Below are 18,606 nucleotides of genomic sequence, written 5' to 3' on the forward strand. Positions count from 1 at the left end.
AAATCTCAAATTATATGGAAAGTAGGAACCTCAATTGATAATATGCTTCCAAAATTTGCCTGTAAATAAGTCTGTGAGGGCATTTTCTTACTTAATATTTGATATGCAAGGATTATTTGTATATCTGTGAACACTGTGGACAGGGCCATACTTGTGCAGGTAGTCTTTGGTAATATCAGACAAAAAGCTAGGAGAGCAATGAGAGAGTTGTTAATCCATGTATCTTCCCGGTCTCTACCACAGTTCCTGTCCCTAGGTTTATGTCCTAACATATTTTCATGATGTACTCTGATCAAGATATTCAAGCTAAATGACTACCCTTTCCATGAACATTTGTTTGTTTGTTTGTTTTGATTATTGTGTTTTATCACAATAAAAGAAGGCAAACTAAAAGTACATCATAAATTCTATCCAAGCTAAAATAAGAAAAATGAAATAAGCAAGAAAAGTAGTGTGCTATGGAAAAATATCAAACAACTCTGAAGAAGAGTAGTGAACAAACATGGAAAATACCTGAAGCCTTTCCAAACAACATGGAAACCCATTAAAAACACAGCAACTCAATGAATTATGAACATAAGAAATAATAGTAAAGTTACACCACAATGAAATTGTTCACATAAGGGACAAAGAAAAAATGATTTAATTTTCAAAAATCAAAATAGACACTTTTCTACCAAAATATCAACAACTGGAGCATGTGTAGAATTTTGTTAAACACAAGTGAAAAACAGTGAAACAAAGACTTTGCTGAAAGAAAACAAGAGGTCAGACTAGAATTCTGTACCTCATAAAAATATGTTTTTCTAAAATAAAGATAAAATATGCATGCTGTTTGATAAAAAGGAAGGTAAAATAAGTCTCTTCAGGTAGAAGGAACGCTGTATCAGAGGGAAAGTGGCCTCAATACAAAGGAATGGGGATAATTGAAGTGATAACTGAGTAGATACATGATTTATTTTTCAATGAAAATCTACTTTACAAATTTCAGATTGTCTTTGGAATCAAATACTAGTTCTGACTTCCTCTGATGAAATCTTCTTCAGGTAAGAAGGCATTTTGACAGAAACAATAACATAAAATTATGTCTTTGGTGCTGTTGAAATTTCTCAGTAATGAAGGGTACTTCCTGTTACTGCAAAAGAATTGCATTTCTGTTTTTAACAGCCATATGGTGGTCCAGGCACACTAGGAATGTCAGTTGGATCATAACTGACTCCTTATTTTTGCTTGTACAGAAACTTCACTCATTCATTTACATATAAGAAAAACACTCATACAAATAATGTTAAAATAAATAGTACTATTTAAAAATAGAATGACATTTAATAAATGAAAAATCATAGGTTAAAAATATCAAGAAAATTAACTTCAATTCCCTATTAAAGTTCAGAAGAAAGTTTCTCTAAGAAAAAAATGTCATTGATAATTTCATGGATGAGTACTATATTATAGTATTTCATTTTACTTAAGTTACATTTTCCTGAAAAATATTCTTTTCATACAAAGAAAACCATTTAACTGTGGTTAGCTTACAGTTTTAGAAGTTTACTTCACTATCATCATGATGGGATGAATGGCAGTGTGGGCAATTGCAGGCTGGTTTCCAGTTGCGCTGAAATCTGAACCCCAATGGTCATAATTCACCTACATGACATGGTAGGCATTCCCTCATGCTCCTGGAACCCCTGCCCCTGCCTAAGGTACCACCACTCACAGCCCCCACAAGAGAAGCATGGTCAGTAGACACGTAAGCAATGGCCCAAGCTTCTGACCTTCAGGCTAAACTCCTTTCCAGTTACCTAGCAACAGTGAAGACCACAAAAAGGGGTGCTCAGCCCCATAAAAAGGGGTGCTCAGCCTGCACCTCGCTCTCTTATTCCTTTGTCCTCTCACCTCTCTCTTCTCTCACCCCTCTCTCCTCTTCCCTTTCTCTTTGTCTTCTTTCCTCTCTTCTCTCTTCTCTCTCTCTCTCTTCTCTCTCTCTCTCTCTCTCCCTCTCTCTCTCTCTGTCTCTCTCTCCATTCCTCCTTTCTACCTTTCTCTCTTTCCCCTGCATTTCTATAATAAAGCTCTAAAACCATAGAGTCTCTGCTCTGCTCCTTCAAGTTCCGCTGCCCACTATGGTCAGTGTTGGGAACTTCTTCCCTTTCTCCCACACCCCAGGTGGCTTTAGCAATGTAGCTCCTGGGGGTGGGGGTGTGGGGGTGAGGGGGGGCGGTTCCCAGGCAGGGCTGCTGCTTAAACACCCCCTGAAGAATGGGATAGAGGAATGTCCACCCAGGGATGAGTGGATAGGGTAGATAGCAGCCTTTGCACGCCTGACTGACCAGAAAATAGGGAAACTCTGGCGGGGTGTGGGCATCTTTTTCCTTCCATTCTTCCACAGGGCCCCAGCCCTCCCCTCCCCCCTTTTTTTTATTCCCAACATGGAAGCATGCAGGCAGACATGGTGCTAGAGAAGGAGCTGAGATGTTTCCATCTGATCCTGATCTGTAGGCAGCAGAAGAGACTAGGTGCCACACTGGATGTAGTTTGGGCAAAGAAGATCTCAAAGCCAATCCTTACAGTGAAACACTTCCTCTTAAAAGTCCACACTTAATTCCAACAAGGACACATGTCCTAACAGTGGAAATACATATGGGCAAAATATAGAAACACATGCATTTTATAGGGTCCATACCTTTTCAAATCAGGACATTCCAGTCCCTGGCCCCTCACAGGCTGGTAGTCATATAACATAATGCAAAATGAATTTATTCTACCTTCAAAAGTTCCCATTGTCTATTACATCCTCAACAATGTTTAAAAGTCCAAAGTTCAAAGTCTCTTCTGAGATTCATGCAATTTCTTAACAGCAATACCCTATAATGTCAAAATAAAAGCAGATCACATATTCTAACATTCAATGGCACAAGATATGCATTAGTATTCTAAAACATAATTTAAGAGGGCATAGGAAGGAAATACTGGACCAAAGCAAGACTAAAGCCCAACTGGGCAAATTCCAAACTCTGCATCTCAATATCTGATGTCAAAATGTTTGGCAGATCTCCAAGTTCTTTCATCTTTGTTGACTGCAACACAATTCTTTCTCTTGAGCTATTTTCAAATCAAGTTAGCAGCTTTCACTGGCAGATATTCCACAGCTCTGGTTAGATACATCTTACAGTTTCAAAGACAATACAGACTTCACTTTCACAGCACACAATGGCCTTCCTAGGAACCCATGCAAGGACATCCCTGCCATACACCTGGCCTCGATGGCTTTCTTTGTCATCATGAGTGATTCCGTAAAAACTTTCCTTTTTTTATTGACTCTAATGCTAGAACCACATGAACAAAGCTGCCAAGTTTTGCTGACTGCTGGGGCTGGAACATGAATACAAGCATAAATTGGAATTTTTGTTTGTGGTAGCTTGAATAAATATGGCCCCTATAGACTCATGTGTTTGAATGCTTGTCCCATAAGAAGTGCCACTATTAGGAGGTATGGACTTTTTGGAATATGTGTGGGATTTTTGGAGAAAGTTTTTCATGGTGTGGGTGGGCTTTGAGATCTCCTATGCTCAAGCTACAACCAGTGTGGCATCTAGCCTTCTGTTGTGTACAGATCAAGGCCACAAACTCTCAGTTACTTATCTAGCATTGTTTTAGTTATGGCTTCTATTCCTGCACAAACATCATGACCAAGAAACAAGTTGGGTAGGAAAGGGTTTATTTGGCTTACACTTCCATACTGCTGTTCATCACCAAGAAAGTCAGGACTGGAACTCAAGCAGGTCAAGAAGCAGGAGCTGATGCAGAGGCCATGGAGGGATGTTCTTTACTGGCTTGCTTCCCCTGGCTTGCTCAGCCTGCTCTCTTATAGAATCAAGATTACCAGCCCAGAGATGGTCCCACCCACAAGGGGCCTTTCCTCCTTGATCACTAATTGAGAAAATGTCTTACAGTTGGATCTCATGGACGCATTTCCTCAATTGAAGCTCCTTTTTCTGTGACAACTCCAGCTGTGTCAAGTTGACACAAACTAGCCAGTACAAGCACCATGTCTGCCTAGGCACTACCATGCATCCCACTGTAATGATAATAAACTAAAGCTATGGAACTAAAAGCCAGCCCCAATTAAATGTATTCCTTTATAAGAGCTACCTAGGTCAGGTTGTCTCTTCAGTGCAATAAAATCCTAACTAATAGAGAAATTGTTACTAGGGACTGGGATTTCTGTGATAGGCTGAACCATGTTTTGTTTGAAGGAATATGGACTTTGAAATTATGGATTAGAAAAGCAACTGAATGCTTTAAGTGGGGCTTAATGTGTCATTCTATTAGGAACAGGGAAGACTGTTGTACTCAGGGTTATCTTAACTGTAGAGGCCTAGATTAAGAAGTTTCAGAGAAAAATAATATTAGTATGTGGCCTAGAAACTGTTCTTGTGATATTTTGGCAAAGAACTTGCCTGTTTTTGCCCTTGTTAGAAAAATTTTCCTGAGGTTATAAAGTAAAGCATTTTTGTACTCATTCTATTGGTAAAGGAAATCAAAATAGCCTGGTATAGACTCATATACTATATTCTGCCACAGACCAGGCTCAGTTGGCTCCCCTCAATCCATGGGAATCAGGGTCTCAGACAGATGGGCATAGAGTTGGCAAGAATGGGGTGACAAACAGATGCAACACAAGGGAGTGTTGATCTGAATGTAATTTATCAAATCGAGCATCAAACTTCTTATACAGAAGAAAATAAGGAAGTTAGGTGACACACCCGCAAGGTACAACCAGATTTTTATTTATTTATTTATTTATTGATTGATTGATTGATTGATTGATTGATTGATTTTAGTTTTTGTGAGACAGGGTTTCTCTGTATAGATCTGGCTGTCCTGGAGCTCACTCTGTAGATCAGGCTGGCCTCGAACTCAGAAATCTGCCTACCTCTGCCTCCCAAGTGCTGGGATTAAAGGCATGTGCCACCACACTGGCCCAGGTTACTGGATTCTTACATAAAACAGTGGAATGCAAACACGGAACGACTGGCAGGAAGCAGCTGGTCAAAAATTCAATGTTAGGGGCTGGTGAGATGGCTCAGTGGGTAAGAGCACCCGACTGCTCTTCCGAAGGTCCAGAGTTCAAATCCCAGCAACCACATGGTGGCTCACAACCATCCGTAACGAGATCTGGCGCCCTCTTCTGGAGTGTCTGAAGACAGCTACAGTGTACTTACATATAATCAATAAATATTTAAAAAAAAAATTCAATGTTAACAACTGGGATCAAAAGCAGCCCCACCTAAGATCGGCTTTATTTTAGAAGCCATGGGCAAGGACTTCGTGCCCTTGCCATAGTTCCTATTCTAGTCTATTGTATAGTCCACCTTCCCCCTAGGCCATTGTAAATTCTTGTGTATGGGTGTAACTCAGCTATCTATAGTTCTAAGTATCTACTCTGGTTCCTCCTTAGATAGTAAAGTTCCTTCTTCCTAGATAATGGTAAATTCCTGTGTAGGGCAGTTACTTAGCTATCCATGCTCAGGGTCTGCTCAAGTTCTGACTGCCAGGACTGGTGAAGAATCTAACTTAGCTATATGTCAAAAATTCAATCCTTAGAAGCAATATTAAGGGAAAGCACACAGATCTGTTTACCAACTAATGCAAGGACACTGGTACAGGATGCTACAGTTCCAGGAGATAAAGTTTCCGTGAATGTTTCACCTTAGGACTGCACCCAGGATTTTCTGCCTATCAGGCAGATCACTACTGGAGTAGATGTAGCAATATTCTGATCATGGCTTCTAGGTCCTCATCTTCTATAGATTCTCCGTACTCATCCAACTCTATGTTTTCTTCTCCTTCTCCTTAGAAAGAAAACAAGGAAAGAACAACAAAAAAGAACCATAATTAAAAACAAAAAAAATAGAAATGCACACATATACAAACATACACACATACACACCATAAAATCACAAAATCAATAGCCTTCCTTTATACAAATGATAAATGCAATGAGAAAGAAAACAGGGAAAAACACCCTTTTCAATAGTCATCACAAATAATATAAAAATAGATTGGAGTAACTCTAACCAAACAAGTGTAAGATCTGTATAATAAGAAATTCACCTCTCTCAATACTGAAGAAAATTCAGAAAATGGAGAGATGGTCCATGTCCATGGATTAGTAGGATTAACATAGTAAAAATAACCATCCTACCAAAAGCAATCTACAGATTAAATGCAAACCCCATCAAAATTCTAACACAATTCTTAAAAGACACAGAAAGAGCAATTCACAATTTCATATGGAAAAAAGAAAAAAAAAAACAGCATAGCACAACCAACTCTTAACAGTAAAAGAACTTCTGGGGTAATCATCATCACTGACCTCAAGCTGTACTACAGAGCAACAAGGATAAAAACTGCATGGTATTGGTACAACAACAGACACACTGATCAAGGGAATAGAACTGAAGACCCAGGAATAAACCCACACAGTTATGGATAATTGATCTTTGACAAAGAAGACAAAGGAATAAAGAATATATATACAATGGAATTAATAAAGCATCTTCAATAAATCATGCTGGTCTAACTGGCATTCAGTATGTAGAAAAGAAAATAAATCTGTATTTGTCACTTTGAACAAAGCTCAAGTCTAAGTGGGACAAGGACCTCAACATAAACCTGCATAAACTGGATCTAATAGAAACGAAAGTGTGAAAGATACTTGAAATAGTGGCACAGGGTAGAGTAGGATTTCCTAAACAGAATTCCAATGACTCAGGTGCTAGGATCAAGAATTGATAAATGAGCCCTCATGAAACTAAAAAAGCTTCTGTCAGCTAAAGGATATAGTAAATAGGACAAATCAGCAACCTACAGATTGGAAAAAAATCTTAACTAACCTCATATCTGACAGAGGGCTAATATCCAAAATATATAAAGAACTCAAGAAGCTAACCTTCAAAAATCTTAACAACTCAATCAACAAATGAGGAATAAAACTTAACAGAGAATCCACAATAGAGAAATTGCAAATGGCCAGAAACACTTAAAGAAATGATCAAAGTCAAGGTCGGAATACTCAAGATCTAATTCACAAACCACATGAAATTCAAGAAGAAGGAAGACCAAAGTGTGGATACTTTGATCTTTCTTAGAAGAGGGAACAAAATACTAATGGAAGGAGTTACAGAGACAAAGTGTGGAGCAGGGACTGAAGGAATGACCATTCAGAGACTGCCCCACCCTGGGATACATCCCATATAAAATCAACAAACCCAGACATTTTTGTGGATGCCAACAAGAGCTTGCTGACAGGGGCCTGATATAGCTGTCTCCTGAGAGGCTCTGCCATGACTGACAAACACAGAAGTAGATGCTCACAGCCATCCACTGGACTGAGCACAGGATCCACAATGAAGGATCTAGATAAAGGACCCAAGGAGCTGTTGTGGATTGCAGCCCCATAGGAGGAACAACAATATGAACTAAGGAGTAATCCCAGAGCTCCCAGGGACTAAACCATCAGCCAAAGAATACACATGGTTGAACTCAGGGCTCCAGATGCATATGTAGCAGAGAACAGCCTATTCGGGCATCAGTGGGAGGAGAGGCCCTTGGTCCTGGGAAGGCTCTATGCCCCAGTGTAGGGGAATACCAGGGCCAGGAAAACAGGAGGCAGTGGGTTGGTGAGCAGGGGGATGATGGAGGGGATAGGGGTTTTTTTGGAGGGGAAACCAGGAAAGAGGATAATACTTGAAATCTAAATTTAAAAAAATCTAATAAAAAAAAGAAGAAATGTTTGAAGTCCTTAGTGGTCAGAAAAATTCAAATCAAAACAACCCTGAGATTCCACTTCACACCAATCAGAATGTCTAAAAGCATAAACTCAGGAGAAAGCACATGTTGGTGAGAATGTGAAGGAAGAGGAACACGTCTCCATTTCTGGTGGGATTACAAACTTTTACAGTCACTTTGGAAATCAACCTGTTTGTTGCTCAGAAATTTAGAATTAGTTCTACCTGAAGACCCTGTTATAACACTACTACATATATATCCAAAAGACACTCCAACATAAAACACACACACATTTTCCACTATGTTTATAGAATCCTTATTTATAATAACCAGAAGCTAGAAACAACCCATATGTCCCTCAAGAGAGAAATGGACACAGAAAATGTGATACATTTACACAATGGAGTACTATGAAGCAATTAAAAACAATGACTTCATGAAATTCACAGGCAAATGGATTGAACTAGAAAATATCATTCTGAGTAAGATAACCCAGATACAAAAGAACAGACATGGTATATACTCACTGATAAGTGGATATTAGCCCAAAAGCTCAGACTACCAAGGATCCTACCATCAAACAATATGGAGCTTAAGAAGAAGAAAGAACAAGTGTGGATGTTTCAATCCTATATGTTATCTTTATAAAAAGATATGGAAAAAAGGAGTATGTTTGGTGGAGGTATATTCAGATGTGGGGGGTAAGGGGGAATGCTTTTGTGGGATAATACTGCCACATGAATTCCCCCTGAGGAACCAGCCACAGGAAGGTATATGATAGAATCAAGTTTATTTAGGGTATGGGGAGAGGATTTGAGATGATAGTAAACACAGAGAAAGGCAGAGAGAGTAGAGAAGGAGAGGCCAGCCATTAGTATGTTGAGAGAGAGTGGGAAGGGGAATGGAGAGGGGGGAGGAGGGACAAGAGGACAGAATGAGTGCAGGAAGGAAAGCTTGCTATGAGTGCATTCAAAAAGAAACTGGAGAGAGCATACACTAGCAGCTTTATAGCACATCTGAAAGTTCTAGGAAAAAAAAAAAAAAAGAAGCAAATACACCCAAAAGGAGGAGACAGCAGAATACAATCTAAATCAAGGCTGAAGTCAAACAAGTAGAAACAAAAAGAACTATACAAAAAAATCAACAAAACAAGGAGTTGGTTCTTGAGAAAATCAGCCAATTTATTAAGATAAATAAACCTTTAGACAGGCTAGCCAGAGGGCACAGAGAAAGTATCCCAATTAACAAAATCAGAAATTAAAAAAGAGACATAAGAACAAAAACTGAGGAAATTCAAAAAATCATTAGATCCTACTACAAAAACCTATACTCAACAAAACTGGAATATCTGGATGAAATGGACAATTTTTTAGACAGATACCGGGTACCAAAATTAAATCAGGATCAGAAAAACCATGTAAACAGTCATATAATCCCTAAAGAAGTAGAAATAGTCATTAATATTCTCCCAACCAAAAAAAAAAAAAAAAAAAAAAAAAAAAAAGCCCAGGACCAGATTGGTTTAGGACAGAGTTCTATCAGACCATCAAAAAAACTACTAACAATAATCTTCAAACTATTCCACAAAAAAAAAAGAAAGAAACAAAAGGAAACTATCCAATTCCTTCTATGAAGCCACAATTACACTTATACGTAACTGAACCACATAAAGACCCAACAAAGAAAGAGAACTTCAGACCAATTTTGCTGATGAATATAGATGCAAAAATACTTTAAAAATCCCATAAACCAAATCCAAGAAAACATCAAAACAATCATTCACCATGATCTTTTAGCCTTCATTCCAGGGATGCAGGGATGGTTCAATGTACAGAAATCCATCAATGTATGTTGCGGCCCGCCCGCGGTCCACAACACGAACGGTTCAACTGAGAATGGCAGTTCCCTGCAAAGAGAGGTAACTAGATAGGGCGGAAGAAACAATGGAGTCAAGACAAAACTCTGATCAAGACTCAATTTAATATTTCCAGACACTCAGTTTATAAAGGAAGGGGGAGGGAACCCAATTTCCCGCCAAGTAACTCAGGGTCCAGTAGCAGGACGAACACGTGTGTGCCTCCAGGCAGCAAGGTCAGGTTCCAGCAGTGGGCGTGGCAGGACGAATGAGCCGGTAGCTCCACCCTAGAGCAGGCAGGTTCCAAGCTGGGGGGAAGGGAGACCACAAATGTATACCACTATATAAACAAACTCAAAGGAAAAAAATATCATCTCATTAGCTGCTGAGAAACCATTTGACAAAATTCAACACCCCGTCATGGTAAGAATCTTGAAAAGATCAGGAATTCAAGGCCCATACCTAAACATAGTAAAAGAAATATACAGAAAACCAATAGCCACCATCAAACTAAATGGAGAGAAATGTGTAGAAATCTCACTCACATGAGGGACTAGACAAGACTGCCCACTCAATCCCTACCTATTTGGTATAGTACCCAAAGCCCTAGCCAGATCAATTAGAAAACAAAAGGATGTAAAAGGGATACAAATTGGAAAGGAAGAAGTCAAAATATTACTATTTTGATGATATGATAGTATATTTAAGAGACCCCTAAAATTCCACCAGAGAACTCCTAAATCTGATAAATAATTTCAGCAAAGTGGCTGAATTTTTTATTTAAAAAAAAAATAGTAGCCTTCCTCTACTTACAGAATAAACTGGCTGACAAGAAATTAGGGAATCAACACCCTTAACAATAATTACAATTTAACATACCTTGGTGTGATTCTAACCAAGTAAGTAAAAAATCTGTATGACAAGAACTTCATTCACGTCTCAGAAGAAAGAAATCAAAGATCTCAGTAAATGGAAAGAACTCACATGCTCATGGAATGGCGGAATTAATATAGTGGAAATGCCCATCTTGCCAAATGCAATCTATGCATTCAATTCAGTTCCCATCAAAATTCCATATCAATTTTTCATAGAGTTAGAAAGAGCAATTTGCTAATTCATTTTGAATAACAAAAAACCAAGGATAGGGAAAACTATTCCCAACAATAAAAAAAGTTCTGGGGGAATAACCATCCTTGACCTCAAGCAGCATTAGATAGCAGTAGTGATTAAAAACAAAAACAAACAAACAAACAAAAAACCCAAAAACTGTATGGCATTCATACAAAGAATAGATCAGTGAAATAGATTTGAAGACCCATAAATGAACCTACACACCTATGGTCACTTGATCTTTGACAAAGGAGCTAAAACCATCCAGTGGAAAAAAGATAGCATTTTCAATAAATGGTGTTGGATCAACTGGTATTCACCATGTAGAAGAATGCAAATCAATCCATTCTTATCTCCTTATACAAAGCTCAAGTCCAAGTGGATCAGGGGCTTCCACATAAAACCAAATTCACTGAAACTAATAGAATAGAATGTGGGGAAGAGCCTTGAATATATGGGTATAGAGAAAAGTTCCTGAACAGAATAGCGATTGTTTATGCTCTAAAATCAAGAATAGACAAATGGGACCTCATAAAATGCAAAGCTTCTGTAAGGCAAAGGGCACTCTCAATAGGACAAAAAGTCAATGAACAGGTTGTGAAAGATCTTTTCCAATCCTACATCTGATAGATGGCTAATATACAATATATATTAAAAACTCAAGAAGCCAGACTCCAGAGAACAAAATAACCCTATTAAAAATGTGGTAAAGAGCTAAAAAAAATTCTCAACTGAGGAATATCGAATGGCCAAGAAGCACCTAAAAAAAAAAAATGTACAACATCCTTAGTGCAGGGAAAATCAAATCAAAACAACTCTGAGATTTTACCTCACACTAGTCAGAATGACTAAGATCAGAAACTCAGGTGACAGAAGATGCTGGTAAGGATGTGGAGAAAGAGGAACACTCCTCTATTGTTGGTCAGATTGCAAGCTGTTACAACCACTCTGGAAATCAGTCTGGAGGTTCCTTAGAAAATTGGACATAAAACTACCTGAGAGCCCAGCTGTAGCACTCTTGGGCATATACCCAAAAGATGTTCCAACATATAACAAGGACACATGCTTCTCTATGTTCTTGGCAGCCTTTTTTATAATAGCTGAAAGCTTGAAAGATCCCATTTGTCCTTCAACAGAGGAACCAATATAGAAAACATAATACATTTACACAATGGAGTACTATTCAGCTATTAAAAACAATGGATTCATGAAATTCTTAGGCAAATGGGTGGAACTAGAAAGTATCATCCTGAGTGAGGTAAACAAGTCATGAATAAATATACATGGTATGCACTGACTGATAAATGGATATTTTCCCAAAATCTTGGCATACCCAAGATACAATTCACAGACCACATGAAGCTCAAGACAAAGAAAGACCATTGATGCTTCAGTCCTTCTTAGAAGGGGGAGAGAAATACTCATAGGAGGAAATATAGAGACAATGTGTGGATCAAAGTCTGAAGGAAAGGCCATCCAGGGCCTGACCTACCTGGGGATCCATTCTATGTACATCAAATAAACCCAGACACTATTGTGGATGCCAAGGAGTTCTTGCTGACCAGAGACTGATATATCTGTCTCCTGAGTGGTTCTGCTGGATTCTGACAAATAGAGAGGCATATGCTTGCAGCCAAACCTTGGACTAAACCCAGGGGACCCCAATGGGAGAGTGAGGGGAAGAAAGGAAGGAGCTGAAGGGGTTTGCAACTCATAAAAAGTAAAACAATAACAACCAACTAGGCCCTCCTAGAGCTCTCAGGGACCAAACCACCAACCAGTGTGTACACATGAACAGATCCGTAAATCCAGACACGTATGTAGCAAAAGATGGCCTTCTCTGATATTAGTCCGAGGGGATGCCCTTGGTCTTGTTGAGGTTTGATGCTACAGCATAGTGGGATCCTAGAACAGTGAGGTGGGATTAGATGAGTGGGTTGATGATCACCATCACAGAGGCAAAGTGGAAGGGGTAGAGGGAAGATGGAATGTGGGGTTGTGAAGAGATAACTGGGAAAGGGGTTATTATATGAAATGTAAACAAATAAAATTATAAATTAAAAAATGTAAAATGAAGTTGCTTGCAAGATCTTGTTTGGGAGGTATTTGTTTTTTGGAAAAAGTATATTAGTGGACACAACAGTGATGTATTATTCCCACTCCTTCTGCAAATTTTAACATTAGCTCCACTTGGAAAGCTTATCCTTATGAGACACTCCATCATCAGTTGTGGAATACTAATGGGCCCAAACTTACGGAAGTATGATACAAACTGTTGTGAGTTCATAGCTGAATCAACCATGCCATGTCCAGCAGATAATATTTTGAAGCATTTCATTGCATCCTCCATATTTTACCCTCTTTCCTATTCTGAAATGTACCATGAGAATTGAAGTGGTAGAATAGGTGTCCCATTAAAGGAAGGAGGCTCAGTTTTTTATTTTTAGAATATGAATTGTTATGATTCTCTGTTTAACCATTTTTTAGTGTATAAAGAAGCTTCTTTGAGCCTTCCAGTCCACTCCAGCACCGGGGTTCCTTGCCCGGGGAGTCTCCAGACACCCACAAGGACCCACACAGGATCCCCCAGGGAATCCTAAGACCTCTGGTGAGTGGAACACAGGGTCTGCTTCAATCTAATCACGTGGGACCTGAGACTGCATTAACTAGGGAAGCAGATAACCCGGCCTGATCAGGGGCACAAGTCCCTTCCAGTCCACTCCAGCACCAGGGTTCCTTGCACGCGGAGTTTCTGGACACCCCCAATGTCCTCACAGGAACCTCCACGGGATCTTAAGACCTCTGGTGAGTGGAATACAACTTCTGCCAAGAGGCAGGATCGAACACCAGATATCTGGGCACCTTCCCTGCAAGAGGAGAGCTTGCCTGCAGGGAGTACTCTAACCACAGAAACTAAGGAGAGAGTTAGTCTCCCAGGTCTGCTGATAGAGGCTAACATAATCACCTGAGGAACAAGCTCTAACCAGAGACAACTATAACTACTAGCTTCAGAGATTACCTGATGGCAAAAGGCAAACATAAGATGGGTCATAGTGGAGTAAAACCTCCCATTTTCTGTTATAAAAAAGATGGATTTGTAAGGTTGATGCATTGCCAAAGCATTTGCCAGGCAACGAATTATTTAATGTAGACATTGATTTGTTCTGTGATCATCAAAGCCAACTTGCTTTCTCCACTTAACGAATTATTTTCAATCCTTGATGGTAATCCCTGCTGTGATAAAGCAGGAATTAAGCCTTCAGTCAGTAAAGAACTTTCTTAGCTCAATACATTAACCTGCAGTTACTTATATTTGGACTTGTTATCTTCTTTCATAATTCCTAGCTGTGGTCTCTGGCTATTCTACTTTCAAATCAGTAACCATTTCCAGGTCATACAACTCCTCCTATGTTCAGATTGATGAATGTTCTTAAATGACCACTAGAAGACAGCTCCTACATAACAAGCTCCCTTCTGAACTACAAAATAGCTGTCAAATTTTTCAGTAATGACAAGTTGATACCCTTTATAGTATTGCTCAAGCCTGTCTACAACCAAACTACAGTATTAGAGTCAGCCTTCAAAGGGTCATACATGTACTACTCCTGTCAAAATCAGTGTGTCACAAGGTGAGTCTCAGGTTAAGTTCTACAATTCTTCCTAAGATGACTTTGTGTTAGTGACAGTTTCTCACCTCATATAACCCAAAACCTAAAAACCCTGTGTGCCACTTTTTTTGAAGTTTGATGGATACACAGTTTTTGTGTATCAGTGCATGTATAAGACCTTACCAGGGGAGGGGGAAATGTCATACGTGTACAGTTACGTTGATATTCTCACCTACTCGTGTGAACTAAATCCTACCTAATATCCCCGCTGGGACACTCTGATGAGTCCATAGCCACATCTCATTCCCAATTTTCATTGTTATTTTACCCTTCAAAATGATCTAGAATCAGTATTTTTTTAAGTTTTCAGTACCCTAGTCCAAAAACATCATCAGATTCTAAAACATTGTTTTTTGCCCATATGTTTCCATTCAAATATATTCTCCACATTACACTCAAAGTGAAAGTTTGAAATTTAAAAACTTTAATAAATTTCAGCTGTTGGAACAACACAGATAAAAATCTTAAATTTGGTTTATTATGACTTTAAATGATCCATCTGTTATTTTGCTCTATCCTGAAATTCCTATCTTTATACATACCTGTTGGTACTTAAGCCACTTGTACAATTAGCTAGTTCTTGAACTTTTCATGATCATTTATTTCTTGGGGATTTTGCCATGTTGCTCTTCCTGCCTTGGTTGCAGTTCTATTTCCATCTCCTGTCTCAACAGGTTTAACTTCCATTCAACATTCAAAAATTTACTCAAATATCTTTGGGCATTTCTACCTGAATATTTCTGCTTCCCTGTGCCAAAAAAAAAAAGAAACAAAGAAAAAGAAAAAGAAAAAAAGAGAAAGAAAAAGAAAAAGAAAAAAAGAGAAAGAAAAAGAAAAAGAAAAAGAAAAAGAAAAAGAAAAAGAAAAAGAAAAAGAAAAAAAAAAGAAAAGAAAAAATCCCTGTGCTGCATACTACAATATTTCTGGGTTCTTTTCCTTATTATTTCATCTATTTTAGTCATGTGTTTTATATATATTTAAATTGATATCTGCCTCCTTTGCTAAGCTATTAACTCAGGGAATGAGATATATTAAATCACATTTTTTAGTCCAAAGCCACACATATAGGGATTGATGTGGATTCATAAATTTATGAAGCAAAGAATATATCAGTGAAAAAATAGATATGCAAAAGAAGTTGTTAGGTGCTATATGCTAATATACACTGAGTTATGATTAAATAGTCTGTCAACTATATGAGTGGATTCTTCAACCATATACTACATTTGCCAGGAGACATGGAGATTTTTAAACAAACAGAAAAAAAAAACCCTAGAATCATCTATTGCATTTATTTTTCTTTTTAAATATTCAATCATTTATTCACGTTCCAACCCATATCATCATGACCTCTCCTCCAAATACCCCCTAACATAAGTAAGTCCTCACCACATTCCAACTTCTGCTTACTTTTCAAGAAGGAGAAGCCCCTTACTGGGTATCACCCCCACTAATACCCACCCTCAAATATTAGAAATAAAAGCAAAGCAGCAGAGTCAAAATGGGTTTACTCTCAAAATAACAACACAATATTTCAAAGACATGGAAAGAGCAATTCTCAATTTCATATGGAAAATTAAAAATGCCAGCATAGTGAAAATAGTTCTTACTAATAAAAGAACTTCTAGGAGAATCACCATCCCTGAACTGAAGCTGTCCTGCACAGTAATAATGATAAAAACTTCATAGTATTGGTACAGAGACAGACAGGTTGATCAGTGGAATAGAACTGAAGACCCAGAAATAAAACCACACACTTATGGACACTTGATCTTTGACACAGACTAGAAAAATATACAATGAAAAAAAAGCATCTTCAATAAATGGTGTTGGTCTAACTTGCTGTCAGTATGTGGAAAAATGAAAATAGATTCATATTTGTCACATTGCACAAAGCTCAAGTATAAGTGGATTAAGGATGTCAACACAAAACCAGACAAAATCTAATAGATGAGAAAGTGGGAATAAGCCTCAAACTTACTGGCACAGGGTGAAATTTCTTAAACAGAACGCCAACGGCTCAGGCTCTAAGATCAAGAATTGATAAATGGAACCTCATGAAACTGCAAAGCTTCTGTAAGGGAAAGGACATAGTCAATTGGACAAGTTGGCAGCCTACAGATTGGTAAAAATTTTTCACTAACCCTGCATCCGAAATAGGACTAATATCCAAAATATATAAAGAACCAAAGAAGCTAAGCTTCAAAAAACACAAACAACCCAATCAAAAATGTTGTATAGAACTAAACAGAGAATTCACAACAGAGGATTCCTAAATGGCTGGAAGCATTTAAAAAATGTTCAGTGTATCTAATTTTATGTGGAGGTCCTTTATCCATCTGGACTTGAGTTTTTTACATGGAGATAGAACAGATCAATTTGCATTCTTCTACATGCTGAACTCCAGTTGAACCATCAACATTTGTTGAAAATGTTGCCCCCCCCCCCCACTGGGAGGTTTTAGATCCTTTGTCAAATATCAAGTGAACATAGGTAAGTGAGTTCATTTCTGGGTCTTCAATTCTATTCCATTGATCTACCTGCCTGTCTCTCTACCAATATCATACAGTTGTTTTTTTTGTTTGTTTGGTTTGTTTTTTGTTTTTTTTTTTATCACTATTGCTCTATAATACAACTTGAGGTCAGGGATGGTGATTCCCCAAGATGTCCTTTTATTTTTGAGAATAGATTTTGCTATCCTGGGTTTTTTTGTTATTCTAAATGAACATGAAAATTTCTCTTTCTAACTCTATGAAGAATTGAGTTGGAATTTTGATGGGGAATGTATTGAATCTATAGATTTCTTTCCACGAGATGACCATTTTTCCTATATTAATCCTGCCAATCCATGAGCATGGATCTTTCTGTTTTCTGAGATCTTCTTTGATTTCTTTCTTCAGAGACTTGAAGTTCTTGTCATATAGATATTTCACTTGCTTTGTTAGAGTCATACCAAGGAAAGGCCATCCACTTGGGAATCCATCCCATATACAGTCACCAAACCCAGACACTATTGTGAATAGCAAGAAGTACACACTGACAGGAGCCTGATAGAGATGTCTCCTGAGAGATCTACAAGAGCATGAAAAACACAGAGACAGATGCTTGTTGCCAACCATTGGACTGAGCACAGAGTTCTCAAAGGAGGCGTTAGAGAAAGGACTCAAGGAACTGAAGGGGTTTGCAACTGCAACTCCATAGGAAGAACAACAATATCAATGAACAAGAAACCCTAGAGCTCCCAGGGACTAAACCACCAACCAAGGAATACACATGGAGGGACCCATGGCTCCAGATGCATATTTGGCAGTGGATGGCATTGACAGGCATCAATGAGAGGAGATGCCCTTGGCTCTGTGAAGGCTTTATGCCCCAGTATAGGGGAATCCCACAGTGGTGAGTTGGAAGAGAATGGGTGGGTGGGGGAACACCCTCATAGAAGCAGAGAGAGAGGGAGGGGATATGGGGATTCCAGAGGTCAAACTGGAAAAGACAATAATATTTGAAATGTAAATAAATAAAATATCCAATAAAATAGTTTCATAAAAAATGAAAAAAGAAAGAAAATGTCCTGAAATACAACAGACTTTGTATCTGAGTGAATGAATTAAAGGTGCTTATGTAAGTGATGACTCAAATATGACAAATGTAAAATGTAGAGTATAGGTGACCAGTGTTCAGACTATTATTTAACAATTTTTTACATTTTCTGATTTAATTTTTTAAAAATAATTTTCTCAGTGGTGACAGTGAAAGTACTCAGAGTACATACTTAGGATGGTCTTTATTATACTTTATATACACCTCATCACATTGGTTTTCAATATGGATTTCATTTTTTTTAACTTTTTAATTTTCACACTATACTATATACATTGAAGAAGAACAATATATAATAGATAGATAGATAGATAGATGATAGATAGATTGATAGATACATAATGTTTGTAATTTACAAATATATTAAAGAAATCCAAAAGAGGCGAGTACATAGCTGTCCATTCATTCTGTTGAATAACATTGCATTGGTTCTAAGAGCTTTGATTCTTGTTTGCTTTCCATCATGCCCAGAAATACATGATGTGCTTCATACAAACTACTTCATTTAAACTTTCAAACAGTTCAGAGATTTTGAATCATTATTCAGGAATTAAGAGTAAGTGTCTTGGCGCCATCTTG

This window comes from Mus caroli, unplaced genomic scaffold (genome assembly GCF_978045245.1).
Source record: "Mus caroli unplaced genomic scaffold, Mus_caroli_1 scaffold_5, whole genome shotgun sequence".
Lineage (NCBI taxonomy): Eukaryota > Metazoa > Chordata > Mammalia > Rodentia > Muridae > Mus > Mus caroli.